The sequence below is a fragment of the Salmo salar genome, chromosome 02 (assembly GCF_965601325.2).
Source record: "Salmo salar chromosome 02, fSalSal1, whole genome shotgun sequence".
Lineage (NCBI taxonomy): Eukaryota > Metazoa > Chordata > Actinopteri > Salmoniformes > Salmonidae > Salmo > Salmo salar.
This window is the reverse complement of record NC_138292.1, coordinates 66,154,822-66,182,539: the sequence shown is the minus strand read 5'-3', so window position 1 is coordinate 66,182,539 and position 27,718 is coordinate 66,154,822. Positions and strand designations below refer to the sequence as shown.

Below are 27,718 nucleotides of genomic sequence, written 5' to 3'. Positions count from 1 at the left end.
TTACTTCATCAGCATTCCAAGCAGCAACTCATACGGACAGTTGATTCTCTCACTCCTCTCCCTGTACATGGCCCCGTCCACACTCAGGTTGTACAACTGACGTACAACACATTTGACACAACTGTTTTAATACAGCAGAGAGTTTGTCTGCACAATTTTATTTAAACAACAGTTGTCAAGAATCCGCACAATGGTTGTGTAATCGTTTTTGTGCAGTGAAGCTCTCCGTTGTCCCACAACAATACCAGTTGTAACACAACCGTTGTGTCAAATAACTTGTGCACCAGTTGTACAACCTGAGTGTATACAGGGCCCCTGATTAGCATTTGACCTGCTTTGTGTCTTATTTTTTATTTTCCCCACATCCATCCATCCACCCATCCTTCCTGACCACCCATCCACCCATCCTTCCACTAACTAGAAGCACAAGCATTTCGCTACACTCGCATTAACAGCTGCTAACCATGTGTATGTGACCAATAAAATCTGATTTGATTTGACCTATCCGTCTCCCCATCCACCCATCCATCGACCCATCCTTCCATCCACCCACCCATCCTTCCATCCACTCACCCATCCATCGATCCACCCACCCATCCACCCACCCATCCTTCCATCCATCCACCCACCCATCCTTCCATCCATCCACCCATCCTTCCTCCCATCCACTAACCATAAGCTCTAAGGATATAAGACTTCTTTGTAAATCAAAAACATGAGGCATATTTCTGCCTTTTTCTCAGCGATTGTTGATGTAGAAGATGTATTTAAAAACTTCCCATTTGTCTTTCCCTGTGGGAAGGGATTGAGGGAGGGGTGAGAGGATGGAAGGATGAGAGCATAGAGGGCAGATGTGGTTAGAGCGGTAGAGGAGAGATGGAGTTGCTTCAGGGGCCAAGGCTTATTTCTAAAATGCACTCTGTTTCTCTCACACACACACAACTGTATTGATTAACAATGTGTTGCTCAAAGAGAGCTACAAACAAAGTGACTCCCTGCAGACTCTCTACAAGAGCTTCTCTTTACTATGACCTTTGCTGTGCTGCCATGCAACCAATTCAATGGCATAGTTTAAAAACCTTTTCTTCCCAAATAGTAAATAAATACATGGGCTCACAAGTGGGATGGAATACAGTTTTCCACTAGCTGTCAGCTGTATTTGAATATTTTATTTTTATTTTTAATTGAACCTTTATTTAACTAGGCAAGTCAGTTAAAAACAAATTCTTATTTACAATGACGGTCTACCCCAGCCAAACCCGGACGACGCTGGGCCAATTGTACGCCGCCCTATGGGACGCCCAATCACAGCTGGATGTGATGCAGCCTGGCTAATAACAATGGATGGATAGGTTCTGAAAACAAGTTGAGCTATCAAGTGGAATAGAATAATCAAATTACACTAGCTGTGAACAAGTATATTTGAAGAATAGAGCAAAGCATGAGAGATTGTTTCATTATGTTTGTCCAGTAGGCTTAGAGTTAAGTCAATAGACTACGTAGTTACTGTGGATCAACTATCTCAGAGCATATGATCATCTCCTGTTTATGACAAATGATTATTATTTGATGTGGATTAGGTCCTATTAAACATTAGCCAACTGTCATTGTTAATTCAATCTAAAGATTGATAAAAGCCTCCAACTGAACCTATTTGCCACCCATTTTCCAGATCAAATAAACGTACAGTATAAACATACACACAGAGAGAGAGAGAGAGAGAGAGAGAGAGAGACAAAACACACACACACACACACACACACACACACACACACACACACACACACACACACACACACACACACACACACACACACACACACACACACACACACACACAGACACACACACACAGTCTTGTAACAAATATATATTTGCTAATGCACCTGTTTTTTGGTTTAAGTGCCACGCGACAAGGCTCATTCCCAGCTTAAATATTTGCTCGTCATGTAGGTTTAACATCCGCATTGTTCTTCTAGCTCTCTGAGGTGCATTAAATAACATGTACGAGTAACCACCTCTCTTAGATTACGTCCCAAATGGAAACCATTGCGTCCCAAATGGCCAATAGGGCTCTGGTCAAAAGAAGTGCACTATGTAGGGAATAGGGTGCCGTTTGGGAAGCTGCCCTTTCAAGCTCTCTCATGGAGCGCAGCACAAAGCAGCACTCCAAAAACCAGCCCAAATACAACACCCCTCACTGTTTATATCCTCTCTTTCTTTGATAGATATGAACATGAAGGTTGTGTACGATAAAAAATATACTAATGCTAAATTTTTCATCATATTCATTTATGTTTTGTGTTTCTTTATATTGTTGTCTATATTCACCCTTTTGTGGATCAGTGGAGTAATTTAAGAGCAATCTTATGTTTCCTGTCTGTCTGGTATACTCATAACAGCAATGACATTTATATTGTGTGTTTTCCTTTAATCCTGTAACAGCAATGACACACAGCCTGGTATGTGACTGGTATCAACGTGAAACATGGTCAGTCGCTTTTTGCCAGGAAATACAATTATTTAGATGATGTACACCGTGTGTGTGTACCCCAGGAGGCTGCTGAGGGGAGGAAAGCTCATAATAATGGCTGGAATGGAGTCAATGGAATGGCATCAAACACATGGAAATCACAGGTTTAATGTATCGGATACCATTCCACCTATTCTGCTCCAGCCATTACCACAAGCCCGTCCTCCTCAATTAAGGTGCCACCAACCAAATCAATTTAGAGTTTTCCTTTTTTCAATATAAATGATTATAAAAATGTATTGCAACCAATAGAATGGTATATATATGGGGGATACAACCATCCCAGCTCTGCAGATTTTACTGCAAGGAGGCAGAATCATTAGATCTGTTCTGTCCATATGTAGCTTGTTTTTGGTGGCAGGTCCAGGAACGGATGAAGAATTGCAACATGTACCAGGAGTTAACTCTGGAGATAGGGTGATCTGAAAAGTCATAGTCAATCGATCAATAATATAATAATACTCTAAGCAGAAATGTTTTTCTTTCATTTATAATTTGTAGAAACTATGAGAATAGAAAGGTTCAGAACTTTTGTGAAACGGCACAGTTGGAAAAATATATGGCAAATAGAAATCAACTGGATGGTGTTCAGAGATAGATGGGAGGGGTTGAGTGGAGCTGAAGGGTGTGACTAAAGACAAACAAAATATAACTAATGTAAAATATACTGTGTCTGTAAAATGTGTATATAGTATGTATAAACTGGAAGTAGAAGCCTAAGTGTTGTTGTTCATTAGTTTACTCCAATTACGGGAGGGGTGATAGGGTTAGGGGAAAATAATAAAGGAAAATATATATAAATAAATTATAATATATCTATATTTTTAACATAATATATACACTATATTTATACACTACCGGTCAAAGGTTTTAGAACACCTAATCATTCAGGGGTTTTTCTTTATCTTTTACTATTTTCTACATTGTAGAATAATAGTGAAGACATTAAAACTATGAAATAACACATGGAATCATGTAGTAACCAAAAAAGTGTTAAACAAATCAAAATATACTGCTCAAAAAAATACAGGGAACACTTAAACAACACAATGTAACTCCAAGTCAATCACACTTCTGTGAAATCAAATTGTCCACTTAGGAAGCAACACTGATTGACAATACATTTCACATGCTGTTGTGCAAATGGAATAGACAACAGGTGGAAATTATAGGCAATAAGCAAGACACCCCCAATAAAGGAGAGGTTCTGCAGGTAGAGACCACAGACCACTTCTCAGTTCCTATGCTTCCTGGCTGATGTTTTGGTCACTTTTGAATGCTGGCGGTGCTTTCACTCTAGTGGTAGCATGAGACTGAGTCTACAACCCACACAAGTGGCTCAGGTAGTGCAGCTCATCCAGGATGGCACATCAATGCGAGCTGTGGCAAGAAGGTTTGTTGTGTCTGTCAGCGTAGTGTCCAGAGCATGGAGGCGCTACCAGGAGACAGGCCAGTACATCAGGAGACGTGGAGGAGGCCGTAGGAGGGCAACAACCCAGCAGCAGGACCGCTACCTCCGCCTTTGTGCAAGGAGGAGCAGGAGAAGCACTGCCAGAGCCCTGCAAAATGACCTCCAGCAGGCCACAAATGTGCATGTGTCTGCTCAAACGGTCAGAAACAGACTCCATGAGGGTGGTATGAGGGCCCGACGTCCACAGGTGGGGGTTGTGCTTACAGCCCAACACCGTGCAGGACGTTTGGCATTTGCCAGAGAACACCAACATTGGCAAATTCGCCACTGGCGCCCTGTGCTCTTCACAGATGAAAGCAGGTTCACACTGAGCACGTGACAGACGTGACAGAGTCTGGAGACGCCGTGGAGAACGTTCTGCTGCCTGCAACATCCTCCAGCATGACCGGTTTGGCGGTGGGTCAGTCATGGTGTGGGGTGGCATTTCTTTGGGGTGCCGCACAGCCCTCCATGTGCTCGCCAGAGGTAGCCTGACTGCCATTAGGTACCGAGATGAGATCCTCAGACCCCTTGTGAGACCATATGCTGGTGCGGTTGGCCCTGGGTTCCTCCTAATGCAAGACAATGCTAGACCTCATGTGGCTGGAGTGTGTCAGCAGTTCCTGCAAGAGGAAGGCATTGATGCTATGGACTGGCTCGCCCGTTCCCCAGACCTGAATCCAATTGAGCACATCTGGGACATCATGTCTCGCTCCATCCACCAACGCCACTTTGCACCACAGACTGTCCAGGAGTTGGCGGATGCTTTAGTCCAGGTCTGGGAGGAGATCCCTCAGGAGACCATCCGCCACCTCATCAGGAGCATGCCCAGGCGTTGTAGGGAGGTCATACAGGCACGTGGAGGCCACACACGCTACTGAGCCTCATTTTGACTTGTTTTAAGGACATTACATCAAAGTTGGATCAGCCTGTAGTGTGGTTTTCCACTTTAATTTTGAGTGTGACTCCAAATCCAGACCTCCATGGGATGATAAATTGGATTTCCATTGATTATTTTTGTGTGATTTTGTTGTCAGCACATTCAACTATGTAAAGAAAAAAGTATTTAATAAGATTATTTCTTTCATTCAGATCTAGGATGTGTTGTTTAAGTGTTCCCTTTATTTTTTTGAGCAGTATATATTTTATATTTGAGATTCTTCAAATAGCCACCCTTTGCCTTGATGACAACTTTGCACACTCTTGGCCTTCTCTCAACCAGCCTCACATGGAATGCTTTTCCAACAGTCTTGAAGGAGTTCCCACATATGCTGAGCACTTGTTGGCTGCTTTTCCTTGACTCTACGGTCCGACTCATCCCAAACTATCTCAATTTGGTTGAGGTCGGGGGATTGTGGAGGCCAGGTCATCTGATGCAGCACTCCATCACTCTCCTTCTTGGTAAAATAGTCCTTACACAGCCTGGAGGTGTATTTTGGGTCATTGTCCTGTTGAAAAACAAATGATAGTCCCAATAAGCCCAAACCAGATGGGATGGTGTATCGCTGCAGAATGCTGTGGTAGCCACGCTGGTTAAGTGTGCCTTGAATTCTAAATAAATCACAGGCAGTGTCACCAGCAAAGCACCCCCACACCATCACAAGACTGTAACTACTACCAATTGAATCCCATGAAATTGGGGAGAAAAAAAGGGGTGAAAAATCCCCCAAAATATAAAAATATAAAAAATCCACCGGTCTAATGTCCATTGCTCGTGTTTCTTGGCCCAAGCAAGTCTCTTCTTCTTATTGGTGTCCTTTAGTAGTGGTTTCTTTGCAGTAATTCGATCACGAAGGCCTAATTCACACAGTCTCTTCTGAACAGTTGATGTTGAGATGTGTCTGTTACTTGAACTCTGTGAAGCATTTATTTGGGCTGCAATTTCTAAGGATGGTAACTCTAATGAATGTATCCTCTGCATTAGAGGTAACTCTGGGTCTTCCTTTCCTGTGGCGGTCCTCATGAGAGCCAGTTTCATCATAGCGCTTGATGGTTTTTGCGACTGCACTTGAAGAAACTTTCAAAGTTCTTTACATTTTCCGTATTGACGGACCTTCAAGTCTTAAAGTATTGATGAACTGTCGTTTCTCTTTGTTTATTTGAGCTGTTCTTGCCATAATATGGACTTGGTCTTTTATCAAATAGGGCTATCTTCTGTATACCCCCCTACCTTGTCACAACACAACTGATTGACTCAAACGCATTAAGAAGGAAAGAAATTCCACAAATGAACTTTTAAGAAGGCAAACCTGTTAATTGAAATGCATTCCAGGTGACTACCTCATGAAGCTGGTTGAGAGAATGCCAAGAGTGTGCAAAGCTGGCATTAAGGCAAAGGGAGACTACTTTGAAGAATCTCAAATATAAATATATTTGGATTTATTTAAAACTTTTTTGGTTACTACATGATTCCATATGTTATTTCATAGTTTTTATGTCTTCACTATTATTCTACAATGTAGAAAATAGTAAAAATAAAGATATACACTTGAATGAGTAGGTGTTCTAAAACTTTTGACCGGTAGTGTATATGGGGGATTGGAAATGATGGAGACAATTAAATCTATCTGCAATATTAAAGCTGATCCACCCCCTAAAAATAAATCATTAAAATAAAGTGCCACCAACCTCCTGTGGTCTCACATTCTCTCTCACCAACTCTCTCTCTCACTAACTCTCTCACTAACTCTCTCTCTCTGTCTCCCTCTCTCTCTCTCTCATACAGATACACACACACACAGCGTCACAGGTTGTCGAAGAGAGTGAGCGTAGAGCGTGAGAAAGAGAGAGAGCGTGAGACAGAGAGAGAGGGGAAACAACCCTTACAGAAAAAACATTTCGAATTTCACTTGATCACATGTGAAGTGTTCCAAAAACATATGTTTTCATGTTATCACATGGTCTTATGTAAAGTTTATATGATTATGTGACAACATGTAAACCAACGTGATAACATGGAACTATACGTATTAATACATGTGATCACATGTGAAGTGTTCCAAATTAACATTTTCACATGATTTCACATGTGAAATTTCATGTGAAATCGTGTGATTTTCCACATGTGAAATTATGTTTTTTCTGTAAGGGAACTTGATGAATACTATAACATGAAGGTTAAATGACGCTGAAATGCATTGGTTGGATGTTTTTCTATTCAACTCCATTCTCATTATCCCATGAGGGGGTGGCTAAATTAATATTGTCTTAACAACAGTACACACACACTCACACTCACACACACATACAGTACACTAGTTGCGGTCGGTGCCGTTTAAGATAAGGGAGGAGGATAATTGTTTTTATGAGCATGGCCTTATTTCCATTACAGCATATTGGATGACTGTCAGTAATATTCCATTCACCCACCTCAATGTAACATCGATAGGTTTAGGCTACTACAGTTTACATTTTCTCTATACCCATCACGAGGTTGCTACAACCTAGCCTATGCTTCTTTCACATGCATTGCTTGCTGTTTGGGGTTTTAGGCTGGGTTTCTGTACAGCACTTTGAGATATCAGCTGATGTACGAAGGGCTATATAAATAAATTTGATTTGATTTGATATGAATGAAAGTTTACGACGTAGGTGCACAGGTCGAGAGAAACATTTGAGTAATCAAAGTGACAGACAGTGACACATTCAATATCACCTTGCACACGCTTGCCTGCATCTAGCGTGTAATCATTAGCCCAACAGTTCCAAACGATAGTTTCTATTGGAGAAAATCAGGTATGTTTATCCCCGTTTCATTCCTTTTGCTTCCGTTTAAGAAACGTTTTCCAACCGAATTGGCGGAATGAATACACCCCTGATCACACGCAGACACAGTTCACTTTCATAGCAGCCACATACAAACAGCATGACAGCACGTTGTATAATTCCTTCTCGCATCTACGCACTCTCCTCCTCTCGCCTTTAGCTTGTGGACTTCAGTGCACAAAACATCAGCTGGTTGTGGCCAGGCGAAAAAAACTTTCCTAACCAAATCTTTATCATCATATTAGTCAACATAGCTATTGGAACTAACACATTAGTAAACTCACTACAATCATGCAGTACAGTGTAGTCAGCAAGCAGTTTAGCGGTTACACCAGCGGGCCCTGTTGGCAATAAATTAACAAAACCAAAAGCTTACCTTTACTTGGAAGAGTTCCAATGTTGGATAGCCATAGCCAGCTAGCTAACATAGCATCCCTTTCGGTTTGAGCCAGGTGTTTGAGTAGGCTAAACTAGCTAGCTATATTCTCTAGCTAAGTGAAAGTGAAAAAAATACAACGACATATAGCTAGCTCTCTCTCCTGCTTCTCATTCATTTTTAAATAAATACATTTCTTCAAAACTGTTGAACTATTGTCTTTCTCGCTCTTTGAGTCGACTACTCACCACATTTTATAAACTGCAGTGCTCATTAGCACTAGATTTATTCTCTGATCCTTTGCTTGGGTGGACAACATGTCAGTTCATGCTACAAGAGCTCTGATAGGTTGGAGGACATTCTTCGGAAGTTGTCATAATTACTGTGTAAGACGTAAATATATTTCGTATAGTTTTATCTTAAAAGGATAATTATTTTAATGTTTCACTATTTTCATTTTTATGAAATTCACTGAGGAGGATGGTCCTCCCCTTCCTCCTCTGAGGAGCCTCCACACACACACACACACACACACACACACACACACACACACACACACACAGTCAGTGAGTAATAATGTTACAGTCATCATCACAAGGCGCTTATCTGTTTTAATCAGTGACATTTTAATCAGGTTGACCTTACAGTATATAAACCTTTTTTATGTGTGTGTGTGTGTGTGTGTGGTGTGTGCGTGCCGCTTGTGCGTGTACTGAGTACTGATTGGCATTGACGACACCCATAGGTGGACAGTGATGGCACGTAGTACAGTGAAGCACATGGGGGTCATTCATAAAGGTCTGTTGTAATTAACTCTGTTTCATTTCAATGTTCCTTTGTGGGACTGTCTGAGTGTCATCAGTCTCCTCATTCATAGGTGGAGAGAGATGGTGACACGGAATACAGTGAAGCACACTGGGGGAGTTGGGGTCGTTCCTAAAGGTCTGTTTTAATTAGCTGCATTGCATTTCAATGTCTGCGTGCCAAATGGTTTCCTATTCCCTATGGGACCTGGTCAAAAGTAGTGCAATTTGGGATGCGAACAATGTTCCTTTTTGGAAAAATAAATGTTCCTTTTTGAAAGAAAATGTCATTTTCGATGTAATTACTCTTAAGCCATTTGGTTGGTCGGTCATGACGACCTGAACCAACATTGGAGGATTTTACATTTTTTTTTGTTACACTTATTGAAAACCCACACTGGTATTTGAGCATAAAGACATTAAAACACATGATCTACGACCCAAATGGCACCCCATTTCATTTTTAGTACCCTACATTTGACCAGGGCCCATAGGGCCTCCAGGAACAATATTGGGTGCTGTTTGGGATGCAGCCATTATCGTTGGCTACAGAAGGTTTTGTTCTCGCTTTTAGAAAGGTCATACACTTATACAGTACCAACATTCCAATGTAATTTACGCTAAACGTAACACTCCATAAGCCATTAGACCGATCACAGCATGCACTTTCGCACTACGTGAGTTGTCAGGAGGGCTGGGATGTGTGTGTGTGTGTGTGTGTGTGTGTGTGTGTGTGTGTGTGTGTGTGTGTGTGTGTGTGTGTGTGTGTGTGTGTGTGTGTGTGTGTGTGTGTGTGTGTGTGTGTGTGTGTGTGTGTGTGTGTGTCGCTGTCAGAAAGGAAGGGGAACCATTTGTAATGCTAATGAGAAATAGTGATTTTGAACATGTAGCTGGTGCTTATAAAAGAAGATAAGAAGTTTTACATTTTTCTAAGTAAGTCATGTTTTTCACTTGAAGCGAGACAGAGACTTGTTTTCCTCTACCTTCTTGCTTGTATCCGACTATGGGGATACCTTGTACCTGTATGCCCCTATTGCGTCATTACGCATGCTTGACACTGTGTACCATGGGGCACTGAGGTTTATTACGAACACCAAAACCCTCACTCATCACTGTACCCTCTATATGACAGTGGCTGGCCTTCCTTAGCTCTTCAGGGAGACAGAGACTATGTCATTGGTATGTTTTTATTTATAAGGCCATACTGAGACAGCTCCCATTTTACCTGTGAATCTACATTGTCCAGCAGGCTAATGGCAATTATCTCCCACGCTCACAGGAACGTGTCTAAGGCCCGTACAGAGCTAGGTAAAAAAGCATTCCAGTAGCCCACTCTGCCCCCTCTACTTGGAACGAGCTACAAAAACATTTGAAAGTACAGGATCTCGTCTCCTCAAATTATTTTACAGCTAGGGTAAATTCTATTGTGGGAAAGGATTTAGCGGGATGTCAATGTTTTGACCCCTATTTGAACCCCTCCTCCCAAACCCTATGTGCCTGTTCAATGTGTAAACTGATGTTTTTCAACTGTAGTGCTTTGTGTTTTATGTTGTAAATGACGGAAACTTTGTGTTGCTTTTTTGGCCAGGTCTCTCTTGGAAAACATATGTTTAATCTCAATGAGCCTAACCTGGTAAAATAAAGGTAAAATAATCAATTATATATATATTTCTTTAATGTATTGTTCGGTTTGCTCTTTCTCAAAAACATGCACGCACACACACACACACACACACACACAATCAATATTTAACATTGCATTCACTGTTGACACATGCAAGAACTCTTAGTACAGTGCAAAAACAACAGAATTAGTCAGTCAGGTAAATGAAGACACATTTCAGTTGAATGGATTCAGTTGTGCAACTGACTAGGTATTCCCTTTCCCTTCCCTTCCCTTCCCTACTCCTATTCTCACGTTAGACAGCCACGCTTCACACTATTTGCCAACACCATGTGTCTGTGTGTGTGTAAATCTTGGTGGGGCAAAAAAAATGTATGCATGCCAGCAAAGCCACTACACAACACTAAACAATACATTAATTGCACTATAACGGTGACAAACAGTGCCCACAAGCTGTTAGGTCCTGCATAAAGCTCTGCCCAACATCAGAGCTTTCTTTTCAGCCACTGCTACACCTGACTATCAGCGAAACAGTTCATTCAGCCTCATTTAGTGCCTTTAAAAATACATAGCTGATATGGCTTACTTGCTTAAACAAATGTGGTTTCTACTGACAATTGGGATGTACAAACTATGGCATAATGGGACAACGAGCGGATAAGAGGTAATCCGTAATTTTGATTGACGTAGTCAATACAACTATTTGTTCAGCCCTTTTGAAATGTACAGTGACAGAATTCAGAACATGGGCCATTCGTACAGTATTCTCCCTGTACACCAAGTCAGAATCGTGGGACAAATAAAGGGGGCATATAAGTAGATAATGAAAGTTCTTACAATATTCGATGATGACATTTCTCGAAAACAGGCTATAGGCTAAATGTATGTGGACCCCATTCAAATGTGTGGATTCGGCTATTTCAGCCACACCCGTTGCTGATGGTGTATAAAATCGAGCACACAGCCTTGCAATCGCCATAGACAAACATTGTCAGTAGAATGGCCCGTACTGTAGAGCTCAGTGACTTTCAACATGGCACAGTCATGGGATGCCATCTTTCCAACAAGTCAGTTCGTCAAAATGTTGCCCTGTCAGAGCTGCCCCAGTCAACTGTAAGTGCTGTTATTGTGAAGTTGAAACGTCTTGGAGCAACAACGGCTCAGTCGTGAAGTGGTAGGCCACACAAGCTCACAGAACGGGACCACCAACTGCTGAAGCGCGTATGGACTTAAAATAGTCTGTCCTCGGTTGCAACACTCACTACCGAGTTCCAAACTGCCTCTGAAAGCAACATCAGCACAATAACTGTTAGTCGGGAGCTTCATGAAATGGGTTTCCATGGCCGAGAACCACACACAAGCATAAGATCACCATGCGCAATTCCAAACGTTAGCTAGAGTGGTGTAAAGCTCACCGCCATTGGACTCTGGAGCTGTGGAAACGCGTTCTCTTGAGTGATGTATCCCGCTTCACCATCTGGCCGTCCGACGGATGAATCTGGGTTTGGCGGATGCCAGGAGAACGCTACCTGCCCCAATGCATAGTGCCAACTGTAAAGTTTGGTGGAGGAGGAATAATGGTCTGGGATGTTTTTCACAGTTCGGCTAGCACCCTTAATTCCAGTAAAGGGAAATCTTATAGCTACAGCATACAATGACATTCTAGACGATTCTGTGATTCTAACTTTGTGGCAACAGTTTGGGGAAGGCTCTTTCCTGTTTCAGCATGACAATGCCCCCGTGCACAAAGCGCAGTCCATACAGAAATGGTTTGACAAGACTGATGTGGAAGAACTTGATTGGCCTGCACAAAGCCCTGACTTCAACCCCATCGAATACCTTTGGAATGAATTGGAACGCCGACTGCGAGCCAGGCCTAATCGCCCAACATCAGTGCTTGACCTTACTAACGTTACTGTGGCTGAATGGAAGCAAATCCTCACAGCAATATTCCAACATCTAGTGGAAAGCCTTCCCAGAAGAGTGGAGGCTGTTATAGCAGCAAAGGGGGGACCAACTCCATATTAATGCCCATGATTTTGGAATGAGATGTTCGACAAGCAGGTGTCCACATACTTTTGGTCATATAGTTTATTTAGGGTAAAATCTATTGTGGGAAATGATTTAGCGGGATGTCAATGTTTTGACCCCTATTTGAACCCCTCCTCCCAAACCCTATGTGCATGTTCAATGTGTAAACGGATGTTTTTCAACTGTAGTGCTTTGTGTTTTATGTTGACGGAAATTTGTGTTGCTTTTTTGGCCAGGTCTCTCTTGGAAAACATATGTTTAATCTCAATGAGCCTAACCTGGTAAAATAAAGGTAAAATAAAATATATATATATATATATATATATATATATATATATATATATATATATTCATTTTTTTCGCATTGACCTGCTTGCTTCTTCTTAACACACAGACACACACACACACACACACACACACACACACACACACACACACACACACACACACACACACACACACACACACACACACACACACACACACACAATATCAATATTTAACATTGCATTCCCTGTTGACACATGCAAGAACTCTTAGTACAGTGCAGAAACAACAGAATTAGTCAGTCAGGTAAATGAAGACACATTTCAGTTGAATGCATTCAGTTGTGCAACTGACTAGGCATCCCCTTTCCCTTCCCTTCCCTTCCCTTCCCTACTCCTATTCTCACGTTAGACAGCCACGCTTCACACTATTTGCCAACACTGTGTGTGTGTGTATGTGTGTGTGTGTGTGTGATATGGTCACGCTTCATAGACCACTATAAGCCAAACATGGGCAGTGTTCACACAATTGTGTGTGTTGATTTATTACTGCGTGTTCAGTCAATTTAATCATCACAAAGTGCTACAGATCCTGCTCTATATCCGGATAGGTTTAGAGTTTATCACGCCAACCTTATCAACTATGTACAGCTGAAGTCAGAAGTTTACATACACCTTAGCCAAATACATCTAAACTCAGTTTTTCACAATTCCTGACATTTAATCCTAGTAAAAATTCCCCTATCTTAGGTCAGTTAGGATCACCACTTTATTTTAAGAATGTGAAATGTCAGAATAATAGTAGAGAGAATGATTTATTTCAGCTTTTATTTCTTTCATCACATTCCCAGTGGGTCAGAAGTTTACATACACCCAATTAGTATTTGGTAGCATTGCCTTCAAATTGTTTAACTTGGGTCAAACATTTTGGGTAGCCTTCCACAAGCTTCCCACAATAAGTTGGGTGAATTTTGGCCCATTCCTCCTGACAGAGCTGGTGCAACTTGAGTCAGGTTTGTAGGCCTCCTTGCTCGCACACATGTTTTCAGTTATGCCCACAAATTTTCTATAGGATTGAGGTCAGGGCTTTGTGATGGCCACTCCAATACCTTGACTTTGTTGTCCTTAAGCCATTTTGCCCACACCTATGGAAGTATGCTTGGGGTCATTGTCCATTTGGAAGACCCATTTGCGACCAAGCTTTAACTTCCTGACTGATGTCTTGAGATGTTGCTTCAATATATCCACATAGTCTTCCTTTCTTATGATGTCATCTATTTTGTGAAGTGCACCAGTCCCTCCTGCAGCAAAGCACCCCCACAACATGATGCTGCCACCCCTGTGCTTCGCACCAAAGTACGTTCATCTCTAGGAGGCAGAACGCGTCTCCTTCCTGAGCGGTATGACGGCTGCGTGGTCCCATGGTGTTTATACTTGCACATTATTGTTTGTACAGATGAACGTGGTACCTTCAGGCATTTGGAAATTGCTCCCAAGGATGAACCAGACTTGTGGAGGTCTACAATTGTTTTTCTGAGGTCTTAGCTGATTTCTTTTGATTTTCCCATGATGTCAAGCAAAGAGGCACTGAGTTTGAAGGTAGGCCTTGAAATGCATCCACAGGTACACCTCCAATTGACTCAAATGATGTCAATTAGCCTATCAGAAGCTTCTAAAGCCATGACATAATTTTCTGGAATTTTCCAAGCTGTTTAAAGGCACAGTCAACTTAGTGTATGTAAACTTCTGACCCATTGGAATTGTGATACAGTGAATGATAAGTGAAATAATCTGTCTGTAAACAATTGTTGGAAAAATTACTTGTGTCATGCACAAAGTAGATATCCTAACCGACTTGCCAAAACTATAGTTTGTTAACAAGAAATGTGTGGAGTGGTTGAAAAACGAGTTTTAATGACTCCAATCGACGTGTATGTAAACTTCCGACTTCAACTGTATGTGTCATATGAGGACAGGATGGGCTGTGTGCGTGTGTGTGTGTGTGTGTGTGGCGTGTGAGTGTGTGTGTGTGTGTGCGTGGTGTGTGAGTGTGTGAGTGTGCGGAGGACTAAAATCACTAATGGAACTCAAAGAAGAGAACTACCCCCTAGAGTCGATTGACTCTAATCTAATTAGCATAATACAAATAATCCTCATCAAAATCCATCCGTTTTAGAGAGAGATATCCGTTTCTGCATGGGCTACTGTCCGCAGACCGTCAGCCTTCCATCTGCGGTGGAACCTGGTAGAGCTACACCAGGAGACATCCCGGAAGTCTGTCTTCTCATGTAAATGTCTGTAGCGACCAAACAGTATGCGCTACAAACTAATATGACCCCACTGTAGAAAGAGGAGACTCTCACGAACAGGAGACTCTCTACGATGCTTACAAGCTTCACAAGATTGGTCTGAAGTAACCCTGTACCAGTTAAAAAAAAGGAATGGAAGTATGGAAGTACTTTAGTGCCAAAAAAAGGGTTAAATATGTGTAAAAAAAATATAGAATAATTTCCTGAACTGTCTTATAGCTCTCAGATATAGGAGAGACACTTCAAAATATGCTTCCTTTTAATGTATTTTTTGACTATCAATGTATTCAATGTGTTGTTATGGGCTAATAGCAGGAAAGCGAAATGTAATGTTTCATCAAGTTATTATTTTTGTTGGGTCCTAAAATTCAAACAATTCCTTGGTACGACCATCTTAAAACAATTCCATTTGTTTGTTAGCTTATTAGAAACCCAGCCCCGGGCCCTTAGACTCAAGGGGGTTTCACGGGAAAAGAGCACGCCGCACAGAACCGACAGCAGTGCCAGTAACAATAAACCATGTCTACAGGATGACCCCCCCCCCCCCTGCCCTCACTGAGACAACCTCTGCACGTCACCGATTGGCCTATTCAGCCATCTCCAGACCAATAGCAAGCCAGACCCACACCATAACCCGAACACAGTATACTTGGAAGGAATCATACTGGACTAAGAGGGATCCCAAAGGAAGGTGTGTGATTATGCACACCCACGTGTGTGTGTGCGTGTGTGTAAAGGGCTTAATACGTAGAGAGATTAGCTGTACATGTCAGCTTACTCTGAATTTCATGAAAACATGGTACTGAGTGTGCTAACGGTTGAAATTTGTCACATTTTACTCAGTGGATACATTATATTTGCATACTCTCTACATGACATTTTTGCATAATTATTTCAAATGGGTAAGATGCTCCACAGCTCCAAGATGAAGGAACCCTTTGATTCTAACACAGCCGTGACGTACTATGTTCTTTGTGTACGTGACAGGGATGTGAAAAGGAATGTGACAAACGTACAGTCACTGGACTCTTCAACGGCATAAAGTACTAGGGGTTTCATTCTCAACTTCAATGTGACGACTGTAAAGTTCAGGAATATGATTTGTTGAATGTTGGTTGAGTCCAAAACAACAGTCGTTCTTAGCAGTGCTTCATACAACTATATTAAATAATAGGAATTTCAGACTCAGTTACGTGTCGAACACTTGTCTTGTTGAAAACAACATCTATTACAGTGACTTATACAAGTCCTTGACTCTACAGGACACAAAAATACTAATTTCCATCTTAAATTCAGCCTGACAACCAAACACACGTACACTCACTGAACTTGTACATAATCCATTAAACGCCAAGTCTAATTCATCAGTCTAAAACAACAGCCATTATGGTGATTCATATCAACACACACCACTGAGGGGGAGAACCAACCATCCATCCATAATGGAGTGGACCTGTAGCTGGCCCATTATCCCCACATTAGAACTTGGAGAAATGCCTTATTTGTCATGGTTACGTTTCCTGTCTGTCAGAACACGCAGCTCCAAATTACCCATGAGAGGGATACTTGGAGGGGTGTAATCACCCAGGTGCTACGACCTCCATTAGGTTCGCTAGTACACACACACACACACACGCAAGCGCATACGTGCACCGTGCATACAGAACACGTGCGCGAACACACACGCAGGCATGTACACATATTTCTCTCTCGTGTACAATACGTTCCATACTTGAGATATGAGATGACAGTGTGTGTGTGTGTGTGTGTGTGTGTGTGTGTGTGTGTGTGTGTGTGTGTGTGTGTGTGTGTGTGTGTGTGTGTGTGTGTGTGTGTGTGTGTGTGTGTGTGTGTGTAATAGTTGTGTTATGTTCAGCCTTCCAGCCATTATGTTCAGTAAAGGGAAGGGTGAGGTACATTATAAGGAGAGGCGTTAGATGATTCCGACATCAGCGGCTGACTTGCGCCGGACCTTTGTCAGACTCTTGGACTTCATCCACCTTTATCATCCTCCTCCACTAATGCTAGAGAGGGTTGAAAGGTCACTCATTCACTGTTGTTGGCATTAGATCATCTACTGTTATATTTTCACATTGTTTATCAGTTGATGTAAAATGTATGGACCTGGTTGGTCATTTGATCTCATGGTGTGGTTATGAAATATGGACCCACGTGGTGGAATTTTATCAGCTATCATTTTTTTTGCGTTGTTTATTAGTTGTTATATGTGTATCTATGGACCCCGATGACCAGCTGTATTTTATCATATACTATAGATTTGAAGGAAAAGAATCCTGAAAATATAATTAGAACCTTGTATGGCAGAAGAAGATTTGTACAAAAATCTAATAAGTATCTGGTAAGATGTTGAAAGGTTTTCCTGATACAGTGCCTTCGGAAAGTATTCAGACCCCTTGACTTTTTCCACATTTTGTTACTATACAGCCTTATTCCAAAATGGATTAAATTATTTTTTCCCCTCATCAACACACAATACCCCATAATGACAAAGCAAAAACTGTTGATCAAATTTAGGAAATGTATAAAATAAAAAAAAAGGAAATAAAAAATTAATGTAAGTATTCAGACCCTTTACTCAGTACTTTGTTGAAGCACCTTTGGCAGCAATTACAGCCTTGAGTCTTCTTGGATATGACGCTACAAGCTTTTCACACCTGTATTTGGGGAGTTTCTCCCATTCTTCTCTGCAAATCCTCTCAAGCCATGTCAGGTTGAATGGAGAGCGTTGCTGCACAGCTATTTTCAGGTCTCTCCAGAGACATTCATTCTGGTCCAAGTCCAGGTTCTGGCTAGGCCACTCAAGGACATTCAGAGACTTGTCCCGAAGCCACTCCTGCGTTGTCTTGGCTGTGTGCTTAGGGTTGTTTTTCTGTTGGAAGGTGAACCTTTGCCCCAGTCTGAGGTCCTGAGCACTCTGGAGCAGGTTTTCATCAAGGATCTCTCTGTACTTTGCTCTGTTCATCTTTGCCTCAATCCTGATAAGTCTCCCAGTCCCTGCCACTGAAAAACATTCCCACAGCATGATGCTGCCACCACCATGCTTCACCATAGGGATGGTGCCAGGTTTCCTCCAGACGTGACGTTTGGCATTTAGGCCAAAGAGTTCAATCTTGGTTTCATCAGACCAGAGAATCTTGTTTCTCATTGTCTGAGAGTCTTTAGATGCCTTTTAGCAAACTCCAAGCGGGCTGTCATGTGCCTTTTACGGAGTAGTGGCCTCCATCTGGCCACTCTACCATAAAGGCCTGATTGGTGAAGTGCTGCAGAGATGGTTGTCCTTCTGGAAGGTTCTCCCATCTACACAGAGGAACTCTGGAGCTCTGTCAGAGTGACCATCGGGTTCTTGGACCCCTCCCTGACCAAGGCCCTTCTCCCCCAATTGCTCAGTTTGGCCGGGCGACCAGCTCTAGGAAGAGTATTGGTGGTTCCAAACTTCTTCCATTTAAGAATGACGGAGGCCACTGTGTTCTTGGGGACCTTCAATGCTGCAGAAATATTTTGGTACCCTTCCCCAGATCTGTACCTTGATACAATCCTGTCTCGGAGCTCCAAGTACAATTCCTTCGACCTCACGGCTTGGTTTTTGCTCTGACATGCACTGTCAACTGTGGGACCTTATATAGACAGGTGTGTGCCTTTCCAAATCATGTCCAATCAATTGAATTTACCACAGGTGGACTCCAATCAAGTTGTAGAAACGTCTCAAGGATGATCAAAGGAACAGGATGCACCTGAGCTCAATTTCGAGTCCCATAGCAAATTGTCCGAATACTGATGTAAATCAGGTATTTCTGTTTTTTGTTTTTAATAAATTTGCCAACATTTTCAAAAACCTGTTTTCGCTTTGTCTTTATGGGATATTGTGTGTAGATTGCTGAGGAAATTGTTTTATTTAATCCATTTAAGAATAAGGCTGTAACGTATCAAAATGTGGAAAAAGTCAAGGGGTCTGATTACTTTCCAAAGTCACTGTGTGTCAGTGGTGTAGTTGTTTATGTGTTAACTTATATGCCTTATATGATGTACACAATTAATTACATGATTGTGGTGAATTTCCTACATGAACATGGTATGACATATTTGAGACATTACAGGAGTCATCTATGAATATCATAATACAATTTTATGTTCTGACAATGTCAATTCCACAAAATAAATGCTTTCCTTATAGGTTTCACATTGTTTTTATAAGTTAACATATAAAAAACTATAAGAAAATTCCAATATTTGCATATACACTGAGTGTACAAAACAGGAACACATTAAGTTTGTCCTCAGAACAGCCTCAATTCGTCGGGGCATGGACTCCACAAGGTGTCGAAAGCCTTCTACAGGGATGCTGGTCCACGTTGACTCCAATGCTTCCCACAGTTGTGTGAAGTTGGCTGGATGTCTTTTGGGTGGTGGACCATCTTGATACACACAGGAAACAGTTGAGCGTGAAATACCCAACAGTGTTTTAGTTCTTGATACACTCAAACAGGTGTGCCTGGCTCCTTCTACCATACAGTACCCTGTTCAAAGGCCCGTAAATCGTTTGTCTTACGCCTTCACCCTCTGAATGGCACATATACACAACCCATGTCTCAATCGTCTCAAGGCTTAAAAATCCTTATTTAACCTGTTTCCCCACTTCATCTATACTGACTGAAGTGGATTTAACAAGTGACATCAATAAGGGATCATAGCTTTCACCTGGATTCACCTGGTCAGTCTGTGTCATGGAAAGAGCAGGTGTTCCTAATGTTTTGTTCACAAATGGTACATTTTCAGATATGAGTTTCCATCATTAAGGCTGGGCAACACCTCCTACTGGACAGTTCATTTATCTACGGTCTCCCTAACCTAGCCCAGCCCTGCTTAGCTTTGATATTTGTCATTGTCACTGACCAATGTGTGAACATGAGAATGATTGTTGAGAGATCCCCACTAAATAGAAATAGATTCACTAATGCTATGAAAGTCATTCCTCCTCTTCTCCCTCCTCCTCCTCCTTGCTCCCTTCCTCCTCCTGCTTCTCCTTTTTCCTGCTCCTCCTCTTCCTCCTTTCTTCAATACATCAGACAGTGTCCCATGTATGTGAGACCTTAGAAGGCTTAGCTTACATGTCTCTTGTATGTTTTTATATAATACATGCAACATTTTGTAAAGTATACATTTTGTCTACTCATATAAGTATATATTACAAGAACATTTGATGAATCTTGCATGTGTATTTGCTGTACAAGTTCCAGGAAAACATAAGAATCTTGTTATATTCTCTTTTCCATATGGGCTGGCGGGTTGCATTTGGACATTGTTTTTTATATTCACATTGTGTATCTTGTCACTATTTCCAAGAACAGTATTTTGTCATTTATATTTTTTCTAAGAAATGGATTATGATGCATGCAGCAGAGTTCCAGAGCTCCGATAGCCATGAAAGATGGTTTCCAATAGGAAGAAGTGAAACCCCGAGACCAGAGCCATATAGTGGGATACACCAATACTAGTCTTATAACTAGTATTGCATCATCCAATATTACTATTGTTATGTCCAGAATGTACTTCCCACCACCACCACCACCACCACCACCACCACCCACCATCAAAACCACCACCACCACCACCACCAGCACAACCACCACAACCATCCACCACCACCACCCACAGTGTGTGTGTGTGTGTGTGTGTGTGTGTGTGTGTGTGTGTGTGTGTGTGTGTGTGTGTGTGTGTGTGTCAATGCCAATAAAAAATGCATTGTCTGGATGGTACATTGAGTTCTTTAGTTTGTTCTCTGGACTGACATGAAAGAGCACAGAATATATTATCATAAATATCCATGTGTCTTTATGCTACTGAAAATATGATCCAAGTTTTGGCACGCCTGCTTTCTCCATGAAATGACTAAACAGTTGAAGAATATCTGATCTGTCTGCACAGACAGATCATACAGCCTACTCTGTGTCTCTCTGCAAACTTTCTTTCTCCCATAAACTGTTTTCAAAAATTATATCAAAGTGATGGTGCTATTTCCTGGAGTGTGTTTTCACCGGCTCACGCACAGCAGCGCAAGGAAACCCACAGCGGAATCACAATTCTTCACAACCTCCAATTTCATGTGAACGGTAACCAAGCAACCCACAGAAACACAATTATCATTCATGCAGTGTGAGCATTCACTTTTATACCTTTTTCCTTTCCTCCCTTCCTCCCCCCACTCAATTTACAGGTTGCATCCCAAATGGCACCCTATTGCCTATATAGTGCACTACTTTTGACCAGAACCCTATGGGCCCTAGTGCACCATATAGTGAATAGGTGGCCATTTGGGACGAAGGCGAACATAAAAGCGGTATTTGAATAAAGGGAGAGGTATTGTCAATACTCATGGGGGAATGGCGGTAAATGTAATTTCCTGCAATTTACACCTAGCAGCATCAAACAGACAGATAGTCCTACCTGTCTATCTTGTCCTGAAAGGGGGGGTGGAATCAACAATGTTCTATGGTGAAGAAGGCGACAGGAGACACTTGTCCTCAGATTTGAAAGACACATTACAAAGTCTATATTGGAGAGAAAGACAACGAGAGAAGGGGAGGGTAAAATAGAGAGAAAGATGGATGGGGAAGGAGGATAAGAGAGAGACTGAGGTAAAGAAAGAAAGAGATGGGTAGAGAAAGAGAGAGAGAGATACAATAGAGAAAATATAGCAAGAGAACAAAAATGTGTGAGAATGTAAGGGGGAAACCCCCCCCCCCGTAGCATTGTTAGCCAGGCTCATATAGATTAGCCTGTTTCTGCTGGCTCATTTGGCAGCTCTAGTAGGTCTAGTACACGTCATACACACACACACCCTCCCCCCCACCCCCCACACATACACACTGCTTCATTTGGCAGCTCTAGAAGGTACTCTGTACTCCTGTTCTAGGTCTGGTTCATTATGCATCAAATGATTCAACAACAATCAAACAGACTGAAATGGAGGGTCTTTACCTGAACTTGTCCAATAAAAAATGCTTGTTTTAGTTTCCGGTTGCTAAACATTTTGCTACAGTGTGCCAAATGAATATGAACCTGTACTCCTGTCCCCATCCCCAGTCCCAATCCGTGGGTGGACACTTCCTGATTAAACAGATTGGGTAAACACTGGCGAGCTAGGAGGCAGGAGGCTGACTCCCAATTGGCACCCTATTCACTATACAGGCCCATGGGCTCTGGTCAAAATAAGTGCACAATATAGGGAATACGGTGTCATTTGGGATGCATCCCCTGCGCCATGATTAGGGTTAGGATGTTCTGTACATAACATGACACATGGTGAAGAGTTCAGAGAAGAGTACGGTGTCTAGACAGCTTGCTCTCTCTTTCCCTCTCCCTTTCAATTGCTCACTCACTCTATCACTTTCTGTCGCTCTACCTCTTGCCTTCTAAAACCAACAACATATTTTGTAAGGGAGGAGACTTGGGCATTAGACCAATTTTAGAATCAGAGGAGGGGTGGTAGGAGTATCTTTTTGTTTGGGGAGCTATCTACAGTATCACAGTGACATGGAAGGAGCAGCTTGTTCTGTCCTTGTGAGTGGTGTTACCGACAGAAAGAGAGCGGGAGAGAGAGAAAGAGGTACTGGGACTCAAACACAAACAGACCCCACAAAGCCCCAGGACAGCAATACAATTAGACTCAACCAAATCATGAGAAAACAAAAAGATAATTACTTGACACAAAAACTGAGCAAACTGGAAAGCTATTTGGCACTAAACAGAGAGTACACAGCAGCAGAATACCTGACAACTGTGACTGACCCAAAATTAAGAAAAGCTTTGACTATGTACAGACTGTCACACCCTGATCTGTTTTACCTGTCTCGTGCTTGTCTCCACCCCCCACCAGGTGTCTCCTATTTTCCCCATTATCCCTTGTGTATTTATACCTGTGTTTCCTGTCGTTCTGTTGCCAGGTCGTCTTGTCCCGTCAAGTAGTCCCAGCATGTGTTTTTCCTTCTCGCTAGTCTTCCTGGTTCCCTTTCATCACATTCCCAGTGGGTCAGAAGTTTACATACACTCAATTAGTATTTGGTAGCATTGCCTTTAAATTGTTTAACTTGGGTCAAACATTTCAGGTAGCCTTCCACAAGCTTCCCACAATAAGTTGGGTGAATTTTGGCCCATTCCTCCTGACAGAGCTGGTGAAACCGAGTTAGGTTTGTAGGCCTCCTTGCTCGCACACACGTTTTCAGTTCTGCCCACACATTTTCTATAGGATTGAGGTCAGGGCTTTGTGATGGCCACTCCAATACCTTGACTTTGTTGTCCTTAAGCCATTTTGCAACAACTTTGGAGGTATGCTTGGGGTCAGTGTCCATTTGGAAGACCCATTTGCAACCAAGCTTTAACTGTCTGAGATGTTACTTCAATATAGCCATATAATTTTCCTTCTCATGATGCCATCTATTTTGTGAATTGCACCAGTCCCTCCTGCAGCAAAGCACCCCCACAACATGATGCTGCCAAACACGTGCTTCACAGTTGGGATGGTGTTCTTCGGCTTGCAAGCCCCCTTTTTCCTCCAAACATGGTTATTATGGCCAAACGGTTCTATTTTTGTTTCATCCGACCAGAGGATATTTCTCCAAAAAGTACGATCTTTGTCCCCATGTGCAGTTGCAAACCGTAGTCTGGCTTTTTTATGGCAGTTCTGGAGCAGTGGCTTCCTCCTTGCTGAGCGGCCTTTCAGGTTATGTCGATATAGGACTAGTTTTACTGTGAATATAGATACTTTTGTACCTGTTTCCTCCAGCATCTTCACAAGGTCCTTTGCTGCTGTTCTGGGATTGATTTGCACTTTTCACACCAAAGTACGTTTATCTCTAAGAGACAGAACACGTCTCCTTCCTGAGTGGTGTGACGGCTGCGTGGTCCCATGGTGTTTATACTTGCATACTATTGTTTGTACAGATGAACGTGGTACCTTCAGGTGTTTGGAAATTGCTCCCAAGGATGAACCAATCTTGGCTGATTTCTTTTGATTTTGCCATGATGTCAAGCAAAGAGGCACTGAGTTTGAAGGTAGGCCTTAAAATGCATCCACAGGTACACCTCCAATTGACTCAAATGATGTCAATTAGCCTATCAGAAGCTTCTAAAACCGTGACATAATTTTTTGGAATTTTCCAAGCTGTTTAAAGGCACAGTCAATTTAGTGTATGTAAACTTCTGACCCACTGGAATTGTGATACAGTGAATGATAAGTGAAATAATCTGTCTGTAAACAATTGTTGGAAAAATTACTTGTGTCATGCACAAAATAGATGTCCTAACCGACTTGCCAAAACTATAGTTTGTTAACAAGAGTGGTTGAAAAATGAGTTTTAATGACTCCAACCTAAGTGTATGTAAACTCCCGACTTCAACTGTATCTAATACCTCTCTGAGACTCGAACCATCTGCCTCCTGTGTCTGCATCTGGGTCTCATCCGGTGTCTGCATCTGGGTCTCATCCGGTGTTGTTGTAGACTCAGTGAGCATAGCCTTCTTATTGATAGAGGCCACTGTAGGCAGACCTGGCTCTCAAGAGAAGACAGACTATGTGCACAAATGAGATGAAATCTAAGCTGCACTTCCTAACCCCCTGCCAAATGTATGACCATATTAGAGACAGATATTTCCCTCCATTTACACAGACCCAGAAAGAATTTGAAAACAAATCCAATTTTGATAAACTCCCATATCTATTAGGTGTGCAACCACAGCAGCAAGATTTGTGACCTGTTGCCACAAGTAAAGGGCAACCAGTGGAGCACAAACACCACTGTAATTACAACCTATTTATATCAGGTTTATTTATTTTCCCTTTCGTACTTCAACTCACACATTGTTATAACACCGCACATAGCCAATAATGTCATTTGAAATGTCTATATTATTTCAAAACTTTTGTGAGGGTAATGTTTACTGTTCATTTCTGATGGTTTATTTTCCTTTTGTTCATTATCCATTTCAATTGCTATGGTAATGTAAACATATGTTTCCTATGCCTGTAAAGCCCTTTGAATCAAATTGAATTAAAAGACAGTGTATGTAAGAGAGATAGATAAAGATAGTGTGAGAGATAAAGAGAAGCAGAGAGAGAGAGAGAGAGAGAGAAAGAAGCAGAGAGAGAAAGAGAAGCAGAGAGAGAGAGATACGACATTATAAAATCCATGTACACAAACAACAAGTGTGCGGTTAAAATTGGCAAAAAACACATTTCTTCCCACAGGGCTGTGGGGTGACACAGGGATGCAGCTTAAGCCTCATCCTCTTCAACATATATATATCAACGAATTGGCGAGGGCACTAGAACAGTCTGCAGCAACCGGCCTCACCCTACTAGAATCTGAAGTCAAATGTCTACTGTTTGCTGATGATCTGGTGCTTCTGTCCCCAACCAAGGAGGGTCTACAGCAGCACCTAGATCTTCTGCACAGATTCTGTCAGACCTGGGCCCTGACAGTAAATCTCAGTAAGACAAAAATAATGGTGTTCCAAAAAAGGTCCAGTCGCCAGGACCCCAAATACAAATTCCATCTAGACACCGTTGCCCTAGAGCACACAAAAAACTATACATACCTCGGCCCAAACATCAGAGCCACAGGTAACTTCCACAAAGCTGGGAATGATCTGAGAGACAAGGCAAGAAGGGCCTTCTATGCCATCAAAAGGAACATAAAATTTGACATACCAATTAGGATCTGGCAAAAAAAAATACTTAAATCAGTTATAGAACCCATTGCCCTTTATGGTTGTGAAGTATGGGGTCCGCTCACCAACCAAGAATTCACAAAATGGGACAAACACCAAATTGAGACTCTGTATGCAGAATTCTGCAAAAATATCCTCTGTGTATAACGTAAAACACCAAATAATGCACGCAGAGCAGAATTAGGCCGATACCTGCTAATTATCAAAATACAGAAGAAACGTTAAATTCTACAACCACCTAAAAGGAAGCGATTCCCAAATCTTCCATTACAATGCCATCACCTACAGAGAGCTGAACCTGGAGAAGACTCCCCTAAGCAAGCTGGTCTCGGAGCTCTGTTCACAAACAGACCCCACAGAGCCCCAGGACAGCAACACAATTAGACCCAACCAAATCATGAGAAAACAAAAGATAATTACTTGATACATTGGAAAGAATTAACAGAAAAGCAAACTAGAATGCTATTTGGCCCTAAACAGAGAGTACACAGTGGCAAAATACCTGACCACTGTGACTGACCCAAAATTAAGGAAAGCTTTGACTATGTACAGACTCAGTGAGCATAGCCTTATTATTCAGAAAGGCCGCCGTAGGCAGACCTGGCTCTTAAGAGAAGACAGGCTATGTGCACACTACCAACAAAATGAGGTGGAAACTGAGCTGCACTTCCTAACCTCCTGCCAAATGTATGACCATATTAGAGACACATATTTCCCTCAGATTACACAGATCCACAAAGAATTCAAAAACAAACCCAATTTTGATAAACTCCCATATCTACTGGGTGAAATACCACAGTGTGCCCTCACAGCAGCAAGCTTTGTGACCTGTTGCCACAACAAAAGGGAAACCAGTGAAGAACAAACACCATTGTAAACACAACCCATATTTATGTTTATTTACTTTCCCTTTTGTACCTTAACCATTTGCACATCATTACAACACTGTATATACAGTATACACATAATATGACACTTGTAATGTCTTTATTCTTTTGGAACTTCTGTGAGTATAATGTTTACGGTTCATTTTTATTGTTTATTTCTTGCTTTGGCAATGTTAACACATGTTTCCCATGCCAATAAAGCAGAGTTAGTGAGAGAGAGTGAGTGAGTGAGTGAGTGAGTGAGTGAGTGAGTGAGTGAGTGAGTGAGTGAGTGAGTGAGTGAGTGAGTGAGTGAGTGAGTGAGTGAGTGAGTGAGTGAGTGAGAGTGAGAGAGAGAGTGTGAGAGAGAGAGAGAGAGAGAGTCAGCCCAAATGACCACTTCTACTGTAGCCTTCCCAGGGGTTTCCAGGCTAACCAAGAGAGTAAGGATTTTGTGGTTTCCCTTTGTCATCAAGGTTTCAAGATCTGCCAACTGCTCACATGGACACTAGAATGCTATCCGCTCGAAGGCTGTCCCATGATCTACTGTCCCAACAATGTTGTGAATCTCTAGTTTACACTGAGTGTCTGTGAATCCCGTCAGCACAGTCTTCTTCTCCTCATTTCTCTCTTTCACCTTCATCCCCAGAAGGGAGGAGCAGCATATTGATTTCTGCAGGTCAGACCCTGCCGGACACACCTTCTGTACAGGATCATTGGGAGGCTGTTCTTTGTCCATCAGGTAGAAGCAATAACCTCATGGGGCCTCAGCCAGATAGAGGCCCTTTCCAACCTCAGTGAGGGGCCAACCAAGCCGCTTAGAATTGCTGACAGCCTGGCTAGACTGCAGAGTCAAACCGAGGAAGCCATTGCCTAGGTGATATCCTCCCACTCCATAATTGTAGATCAGTTGAGCCACAAAGTCATCATCCTCTGGCCCAAAGCCGACCAT

General features: G+C 42.1%; 1 pseudogene; it reads right to left on the bottom strand.

Moving 5' to 3' along the window:
* Nucleotides 1-27,718, bottom strand: LOC106589846 (glyoxalase domain-containing protein 4 pseudogene; annotated as a pseudogene).